Here is a 10,516-nt window from a genome sequence, read left to right on the forward strand (position 1 = left end):
CGGATTAGCTCCAGGAGCGATCCGTGCTGAGGGGCCACCTCCTCATGATCGCTACTGGCGAATGACAGGCTTCCTCGGCTTCTGAACTGTAAACAGAAGCGGAGGAAGTGATGTCATCGCTCCTCGTGAAGCCTTTTCGTTACGGCTTCCGAGGAGAGAAGACATCAAGTAAGTTTGCACCAAACATTACACGTACAGTAGAACACACAGGAACACTTTTCACCCCCCAATCACCCCCCTGCACTCCCTGTCACAGTGACATCAATACCCCCCTAACCCCCCCTAACAAAGGTTTAACCCCTTGATCACCCCCCATCGCCAGTGTCACTAAGCGATTGTTTTTCTAATCGCTGTATTAGTGTCACAGGTGACGCTAGGCAGGTAAGCATTTAGGTTCGCCGTCAGCTTTTTATAGCGTCAGGTACCCCCATATACTACCTAGTAAAGGTTTTAACCCCCTGATTGCCCCCTAGTTAACCCTTTCACCAGTGATCACTGTATAACTGTTATGGGTGACGCTGGTTAGTTTGTTTCTTTTAGTGTCAGGGCATCCGCCGTTTATTACCTAATACAGGTTTAACCCCCTGATCGCCCGGCGGGTGGTATAAGTTAGGTTTTAGGGTCAGATAGGGTCTGCGTTGCCCCAGGCAACCTCAGGTTAGTGCTAGTACCACTAACACCCACGCACGCACCATACACCTCCCTTAGTGGTATAGTATCTGAACGGCTCAAAATCTGATCAGATCTATACTAGCGTCTCCAGCAGTTTAGGGTTTTCAAAAAACGCAGTGTTAGCGGGATCAGCCCAAATACCTGCTAGCACCTGCGTTTTGCCCCTCCGCCCAGCCCACCCCACCCAAGTGCAGTATCGATCGATCACTGTAACTTACAAAACACTAAACACATAACTGCAGCGTTCGCAGAGTCAGGCCCGATCCCTGCGATCGCTAACAGTTTTTTGGTAGCATTTTGATACAGTCGCTAACAGTCAGGAGCTTTTTTACCTGTGAGTCTCACTAGTGTACCACTAAATTTAGAGCCCAAAATGACAAATCGAAGTTACAGTAGTAAAGGGGTCTACACGTTTCTGAGCATGACAGATAGTGAAGAGGAAGTCACTCATCTGTCAGATTCAGTAGAAAAACAAGAGAAGGAAAGCGCCTCTGAGTGCAAGCATTTAATGTAAAACAATAAGCACGTATTCACACTTACAGTAAAGTAAATAAAATTCAGCTCCAGTGAAGGGATCATCCTAGGTCAGTCCTGCGTCCATTAGCAGAAGGATGTGGTATGGCTCAGAGGGGATAGCCGCGGACCTCCGCTCGGAGTGACAAGCCGCTGAGCTGCTAAGCTGGATGGAAGCTTCCGTGTTCTGGCAAGGCGCTTGTGGACGTGTGACGTCACCAGAATGGCTGAGATGGAAGGGAACACACGACGCGTTTCAGAGCATGCGCGAAGCTCACAATGGGCATGCGCGCTCCTTTATCAAGTGTAGGAAGGACGGGAAAGACGAGGACTTAAATAGCTCTGCATTAAGGACTAAAAACACTCCAGCTGGATAGGAGAGGAGCATGAATGTAACTAACAACAAACGAGTCTACTATCACAAACATTTAAAACATATCAGGGATATCTAAAAAATCTTAAAAACAATAAGAAACCAAAAGAAAATGATTATCAACAAATTATTATATATCAGACAAGGAGTTCTCTATATAAGGTATAATATATATATATGGGCAAAAGGTAGGTATAAAAAGCTCAAGTAATGATAGTTACATTTTATAAGCTGATAATTAAAAGGCACAGCTGTATGTACTCAAGATTGGGTTATTATATCTTGCTGCTATTGGAATTAAATATAAAATAAAAATATTCTTTCAATGACCTCCCGTGTGTCAGCGGCTTCTATATATGGGCTCAGTGACACATGAGATATCACGTCTTTTTTCATGGTGCGTGAGATGATGTACAGAAGGGGGAAATATGTGATAGTATAAAGTATAAAATTGCTAAAAATGCAAAACCGCTGCACCAAAAAGACAGTATATAGCATACGAAGAATCTATACAGGGGATTTTTATAATTATATGTATGGGAAAGGGAAAAGGAGGAGATAAAGAGAGGGTAAAGGCAAGAAGGGGGGGGGGGGGGAGGGGAAGGGGGGGAAAGGGAAAGGAGGGAAAAAAAACAGAGGGGGAAAAAAAGGATGAAAATGATAGGGGAAGAAAATGAGAAGTGAAGGGGTGGGGGGGGGGGGGGGGGAGAGAGAAAAGAAAAGAGAAAAAAAAAGGAGGGAAAAAAAAACAACAGGGGGGGGGGGAGGGGAGGGGAGAAAAGGGGAAGGAAACAGTGGGACGCAAGGCAGTACTCAGTAATCAGATACTATATTGTTATATTCTTAATATCTAAATTTTAATTGGCTTTATTAATAAGGATATGCATTTTCCATATTTGTGTGAATGATAGGACTTTGAGCTAATGATATTCACATGGCCATTCATTGACTGAAAATGCAGGTCAAGACCCTGTCAGAATTTGATGGATTTTGTAAATAATATATGTATGGGTTGAAAATCTTCCTATGTAACCGATACTCTGTTTGATTTATGCGTTTATGTTTTAAGAGGTCTGATGTTTAGTCTGATAGCCTCTCACATATATCTGGTTTCATGTTTAAAAGGTTTGGTTGAGTTAAAAACAGATGTTGCTCTCTGTTAGCCCCCACTTTTTGGAAGGAGGAGAAAGGGGAGTGTATGGGAGGGATTTGTGTTTGGGCGCGAATTTGAAAGACTGAGTTCATATATTCAAAGGATAAACAGCATCCTGTCTCTTTGCAAACATCTCCTGCTCCAAGCTACATACACCTATTCAAGCCAGGACACAAGAAGTTAATCGGCCATTTTTTACTAGGCCATGACAAAGGAAAGCACATGTCTAAAGACTTTCAGATCTTTGAAACAAATGAACTATATATTTTGAACATTTTTTGCATATATGAAACAACACTAATTCTGAATATGAATGTACTATTTTTGTAAGTATTTTCCAAGTTTATGTATGTACAATAAAACACACGGTTTTGATTTAAGCTGACTCAAGCAGAAATAATTCCAAAATTCGTCTCACGAGAATCATCATTACTGAAGGCTTTTTATACAATATTAAGCCATTTATTTCATATATGATGGTATTAACCTATATTTCTTCATTCAACCCGTTGGGCGCCAAAGTGTCTAAGTTGTATATCCAAAACATTTCGCGTTCTCACAATTTGGAAAAACGTTCAGCTTTGGATAATTTACGTGGTATTGATTCTATCACCCACACTTGTAGGCCTACAGTGGATTGGTTATGGTGCTTCAGAAAGTGACGAGGAACGATATGTTCATCGCAGCCTTTTTCTATGAATCGACGATGTTTACCAAAGCGTTGTCGCAATGGACAAATTGTGCGACCAACGTATAATAATTTACATGGACATGTTAAACAGTAAACTACGTAATCGGTGGAACAGTTATAAAATCCCTCTACCTGATAGCTCTTATCTTTATGTTGGAAGCTACGTTGGCCATGACTCACGATGGCACAGGTCTTGCATAAGGCTTTGTTGCACCTGTAAATACCTATAAGAGGGATAAGACACAAGGACTTTTCGGTTTGATGGTTTTCTTTTTTTACTGTATTCTATTCTGCAATGTTTTATTGCTATTATGTTTTATCATGTTTGCTTTTCAGGTATGTAATTTTTTTATACTTTACTGTTTACTGTGTTTTATTGTTAACCGTTTTTTTGTTTTCAGGTATGCCATTCATCTGCAGCGCGGATTTATTTATCTTGACAGCAACAGCGTTTGCTCCCACAATAGCATGGGGGCAGCAGGAGCGGAGGAGCGATTTGCTTCTACCTTTTGCGGGTGGATGCCCCCATGCTTCGACATATATATATTTTAGGCACAGGTTGCGTTAAAAAATGTTTTAATTTTTACTATTTTTTTGTATTTGCTTTGCAGGTATGGTATGTCTTACTGTAATGTTACTTTGTTTTATTGTTAACCATCATTTGCTTAGCAGGTACGCCATTCAGTTGCAGCACGGATTTATTTATCTTGACAGCAACAGCGTTTGCTCCCACGATACATAAAGCCGTGACTCCAGCGCTGTAGGAGGTGATTTCACCACCACAGTTAAAAAAAAAAAGAGCATATATGCCGAAGCATGGGGGTAGCAGGGGCGGAGGAGCGATTTGCTCCTAACTTTTGGGGCAGATGCCCCCATGCTTCGGCATATATAAATGGTGCATGTATACCCATCATTAGAAGTGGGTGGATGAAGGGAGGCATTCTAATGGTGGGTATACTCACCGATCAATCTCTTTTTTTCATTCAGCCCACAGGCTGCATGAAAAAAAAGATTACAATATATGCCCAACAAGGACCAGCATCGTACTGCTATGTTGCTGGACTTTGAGTGGTTATACCAGAATGATGTCTGTAGGTTTAGGTATCATCTTGGTATCATTCTTTTCAGCCAGCGGTTGGCTTTCATGTAAAAGCAATCCTAGCGGCTAATTAGCCTCTAGACTGCTTTTACAAGCAGTGGGAGGAAATGTCCCCCCCCACCACCGTCTTCCATGTTTTTCTCTGGCTCTCCTGTCCCAACAGGGAACCCGAAAATGCAGCCGGTGATTCGGCCAGCTGACCATAGAGCTGATCAGAGACCAGAATGGCTCCAATCATCTCTATGGCCTAAGAAACCGGAAGCTACAAGCATTTCATGACTTCGATTTCGCCGGATGTAAACAGCGCCATTGGAAAATTGGGAAAGCATTTTATCACATCGATCTTGGTGTGGTCAGATGCGTTGAGGGCAGAGGAGAGATCTAGGGTCTAATAGACCCCAATTTTTTTTTAAAAAGAGTACCTGTCACTACCTATTGCTATCATAGGGGATATTTACATTCCCTGAGATAACAATAAAATTAATTTAAAAAAATGAAAGGAACAGTTTAAAAATAATATAAAATAGTAGAAAAATAAATAAATAAATAAAAAAAGCACCCCTGTCCCCCCTTGCTCTGGAGCAAAGGCGACCGCAAGCGTCAGCCTGGCGTCAAATGTAAACAGCAATTGCACCATGCATGTTTTGTATCACTGTGAAGGTCAGATCGAGGGTAATTTTAGCAGTAGACCTCCTCTGTAAATCTAAAGTGGTAACCTGTAAAGGCTTTTAAAGGCTTTAAAAAATGTATGTAGTTTGTCGCCACTGCACATTTGTGAGCAATTTTGAAGCATGTCGTGTTTGGTATCCATGTACTCGGCCTAAGATCATCTTTTTTATTTCATCAAACATTTGGCCAATATAGTGTGTTTTAGTGTATTAAAATTAAAAAAGTGTGTTTTTTCCCAAAAAAATACGTTTGAAAAATTGCTGCGCAAATACTGTGTGGAAAAAAAAATGAAACACCCACCATTTTAATCTGTAGGGCCTTTGCTTTAAAAAAATATATAATGTTTGGGGGTTCAAAGCAATTTTCTTGCAAAAAAATTTTTTTTTCATGTAAACAAAAAGTGTCAGAAAGGGCTTTGTCTTAAAGTGGTTAGAAGAGTGGGTGATGTGTGACATAAGCTTCTAAATGTTGTGCATAAAATGCCAGGACAGTTCAAACCCCCCCCCAAATGACCCAATTTTGGAAAGTAGACACCCCAAGCTATTTTCTGAGAGGCATGGTGAGTATTTTGCAGCTCTCATTTGTTTTTGAAAATGGAATATATAAAACTGAATATTTTATATTGTGACACAAGTTGTGGGAAAATTTTTTTTTTTTTTGCACAAAGTTGTCACTAAATGATATATTGCTCAAACATGCCATGGGCATATGTGAAATTACACCCCAAAATACATTCTGTTGCTTCTCCTGAGTACAGGGATACCACATGTGTGAGACTTTTTGGGAGCCTAGCCGCGTACGGGACCCCGAAAACCAAGCACCACCTTCAGAGTTTCTAAGGGTGTCCATTTTTGATTTCACTCCTCACTGCCTATCACAGCTTCGGAGGCCATGGAATGCCCAGATGGCACAACCCCCCCCCCCCCCCCCCCCCCAAATGAGTATTTTGCAGACCTCGTTTTTTTAAAAAAATAAAAAAAATAAATTTTTCTTTTCTTTCTTCATTTTTAAAAACAAATGAGAGCTGCAAAATACTCACCATGCCTCTCAGCAAATAGCTTGGGGTGTCTACTTTCCAAAATGGGGTCATTTTGAGGAGTTTTGTGCCATCTTGGCATTTTATGGCCTTCAAAACTGTGACAGGTAGTGAGGAGTGAAATCAAAAATTTACACCCTTAGAAATCCTGAAGGCGGTGATTGGTTTTCGGGGTCCTGTACGCAGCTAGGCTCCCAAAAAGGCCCACACATGTTGTATCCCCGTACTCAGGAGAAGCAGCAGAATGTATTTTGGGGTGTAATTTCACATATGCCCATGGCATGTTTGAGCAATATATCATTTAGTGACAACTTTGTGCAAAAAAAAAAAAAAGTTTGTCATTTTCCCGCAACTTGTGGCAAAATATAAAATATTCCATGGACTCAACATGCCTCTCAGCAAAAAAAAGCTTGGGGTGTCTACTTTCCAAAATGGGGTCATTTGGGGGGGGGTTGTGCCATCTGGGCATTTTATGGCCTTCAAAACTGTGATAGGTAGCGAGAAGTGAAATAAAAAATTTATGCCCTTAGAAATCCTGTAGGCCTTGATTGGTTTTCGGGGGCCCCGTATGTGGCTAGGCTCCCAAAAAGTCCCACACGTGGTATCCCCGTACTCAGGAGAAGCAGCAAAATGTACTTTGGGGTGCAATTCCACATATAACCATGGCATGTGTGAGCAATATATCATTTAGTGACAACTTTTTGTAAAATTTTTTTTTTTTGTCATTATTCAATCACTTGGGACAAAAAACTTAAATATTCAATGGGCTCAACATGCCTCTCAGCAATTTCCTTGGGGTGTCTACTTTCCAAAATGGGGTCATTTGGAGGGAGGGGGGTTGTACTGCCCTGCCATTTTAGCACCTCAAGAAATGAGATATGAGAAATGAGAGGTAGTCATAAACTAAACTTCCACAAAATGTACCCTAGTTTGTAGACGCTATAACTTTTGCGTAAACTAATAAATATACGCTTATTGACTTTTTTTTACCAAAGACATGTGGCTGAATATATTCTGGCCTAAATGTATGACTAAAATTGAGTTTATTGGTTTTTGTATATAACAAAAAGTAGAAAATATCATTTTTTTTTTAAATTTTCCGTTTATAGTGCAAAAAATAAAAACCGCAGAGGTGATCAAATACCATCTAAAGAAAGCTCTATTTGTGGGAAAAAAAAGGACGCAAATTTCGATTAGGTACAGCATTGCATGGCCGTGCAATTAGCAGTTGAAGCAACGCAGTGCCAAACTGTAAAAAGTGCTCTGGTCAGGAAGGGGGTAAAACCTTCTGGGGCTGAAGTGGTTAATGAATTGTAAAAAATGATGTGTTTTTTGTATTTCTTTTTGACATTACTCATTCACATAGCGGGGCAGGATCTGGAGGGTCGGAGTTCCGCAGACCTCCTCAACCACCGCCCAGGGTTGTAGGGGAGAGGCCTTGTCCCCATGAACATGGAGGCTAGGTGCTTTGGGGTGGAGGGCCCCTCCACCCCGAAGCACCTTGTCCCCATGTTGTTATTTGTTTCTAATTGCAATGTAGGTATATCCCTATTTGCAAATAAACCCAAGCCCTTATTTTAAGATTTAGCCGGCCTTCTTTGGAATCAAGACACCCCACGCAGAGCACATTTTAAATTTGGCACCCCAGAAAGCATGTGGACATCCTAAAAGCCACATAGAACCTACAGGAGAGAATTGCTTTGATTTGTGGTTCCAGAAGGACAGGCAAGGCTTACTCTGAAGTTCTGATTGTAAAGTCAGCTGGATCTTGGATATTGCAGAAACTGGAAATGCTGGAAGCATGGTGAAACCTTTCTATGAATATGCAAACGTTTTAATTGTTTTGCGTGATTTCAAGTAAAAGTGTTAATGATTGAAGGATATTGAATGCTAGAAGAGTGATTTGCTTTTTTTTTGCTTGCTTGTTATTTGACTTGTGTGAGCTGTTGTAAGAGGCAATTGAGTTTTGTTTGTTGCTCAGTGCAGTATAGGAACATCAGAGTTGTGAATTGTGTGAATTGTATAGTTGTGAAATAGAACTTGTGTATACATATTTTAAAAATATGCCTCTGCCAGTTATCATTCATGTGCAGATGAACCTCTTAAAAGCCAGTGTAATGCACTTATGTCTCAGTGTCAGCAACATAATAGCACATTATTGAGAAACCAGATAACAAATAAAGTGAATAAAGCGAGATTAGCAAATGAAATTGCAGTTTTGCTTTGAATTAAAGATATATCTGAGCAAAAGGGGGAGCAGCGGGGAGAAAAGAAGTCATCCCAGAGAGGACATTGAGAAAATGAATGAAAACCTTCTAAAGGTTGTGACAGCCTCCAGTATCGAAATTGATGAATTGTGGGCTACAGCAAGCAATTTGTTAAAAAGAAAATGTGAGCTACAGGAACAACTTCAGAGATGCAGTGCGGACTGTGAAATGGAGACCACGCTTATGGAGTCATTGCAAATAAAGTTATCTGAGGTGGAAGAGTTGGTTATGTCTTGACAGAGAAAGCTCGCAGATGAAAACTCCAAGCTTCTTACTAAAGAGCAATGTATAGTATTTCTCAAGGAACACAAAAAATGTCAATTGGCTAATGTTTGCATAGTCAATGAGGGGAATGCCCAGAATGAAGTACAGTCAGCTATTTCACATAGGGCTTTGAATCGAACTGCCAGTTTGATTACAATCCAGGATAGACTTAATAGATTCCTGGTGAATTTAATACTCTGGATTCACCAGTAAGTCTGTTCAATAAATTTGAGGCTCTAGTGCTTAGATACCATTTGAATAATGAGGATGCATACCCTTTTTTAAAAGCCTGGCTACCAGGTCTTCTGGCAGTCCAGTTATCTGCACAGGTTAATCATAACTTAGCAGATGCCGATGAGTGAATGAGAGAGTTGCAGCGTATTTTGGACATGCGTGATAGAGGTATGAGTGATTTACAATAAATGACATTTAGTAGATGATATGACCAAATATTGTTCTGTAGTGATTGTCTTGCATTGTATAGGAAAGTGTACAACTGTCCTGACTTATTGGTAGATGATGCAAGTTTCATAGGCTCAGTGGCCAATAAATATTAATTAAATTAGAGATTGGGTTAGGAATGCCAGTTCATACCAATGTTTTATCAATATTCTCCAGGACTATTGTCGAGAGTCCAGTGCTAGTGGGTACAAGTCAAAGGCAGATGTATCAGTAGTAAGCAGAGGTACAGGAAGGCAGAAATAATTCAGATGGTATAGATGTGCTAGACCAGGACACAGACAAAGATTTTGTAGAACGCCTAACATTGCTAGTCTTGTGTAGGGGATTATAGAAATACAGGGGTAACCCACACCCAGGACAATAATAGCAGGGTGCAAGGGCCTGCAGTAAAAGATAACAGCCAGGATATAGCACACAATTCTGAAGAAGAGATAAGTGTAACAGATAGCCCACACCCTCAAAATAGCCAGCATCAAGGAGGGATGAACATTCCAATGTTTGCCTCCCTTTCTAAGCTGCCCTTTTGGCTTATATGCGGCTTGGCACAAATTGCGTTACCATTTTTGCTAAGTAATATGGCAAAATTTACAAATTCTGCCTGCTTAGTATAGGAGAATAGGGCATTTATTTCCCTAGTAATACTAATAACTGGAAAGGTTTAGGGATTAAGAAAAATAATTATATGCATTAATCATGTGTAATAATTGTCTGTGTTTTTTTTTCATGGGTCATGGAAGAAGGCTATAAGAAGTCAAAATAGGTGTTTTGTTAGCATGTCCTTTTGAAGTGAGAACAATATTGGCCGAATCTAGTTGAGCAGGAGTTAATTTTATGTAAATGTATAATCAAGCATCACATGGTACCACAAGCTCATTACCTAGTAATTATTTGCAAACAATTAAACAATAGTCAGCCATGGAAGGATTAAAAGTTACAAATACCATCTTGTGATGATATGCAGATGTTTTTTTTTTGCCATTAACGAATTGTTTTTCAAGGTTTGAATTAGTACTTACTCTTCTCATGAGAAATATCCATCAATGTTTTGAAATGCAAATAAAACAAAAGTTAAGTGTCCTTTGTCATTGTTCTATGGTGCTTGTCTCATGTTGTTTATATGTGTTAATGAACAGATTTTCTGTTTAAATCTTTTTAGTCAGTTTTTGAAATGACAATAAAAAAAAAAAATGTTATGATGAAGCAAAAGAAATTGCAGAATGACACCGTCATCAAAATCAATTGACAAGAAAATAGTAACAATAGCATATTAAAAGTCCATTGTGGGGTATCAGGAACATGACCAATGCAGTTACCTAT

At 39.9% G+C, this 10,516-nt stretch overlaps 1 pseudogene; it reads left to right on the forward strand.

Annotated features, from left to right (window-relative positions):
• Positions 1-9,810, forward strand: part of LOC141126377 (posterior protein-like) — a 44,837-nt pseudogene extending 35,027 nt beyond the window's left edge.
• Positions 9,811-10,516: the final 706 nt, after the last annotated feature.

The sequence above is a fragment of the Aquarana catesbeiana genome, linkage group LG01 (assembly GCF_042186555.1).
Source record: "Aquarana catesbeiana isolate 2022-GZ linkage group LG01, ASM4218655v1, whole genome shotgun sequence".
NCBI lineage: Eukaryota > Metazoa > Chordata > Amphibia > Anura > Ranidae > Aquarana > Aquarana catesbeiana.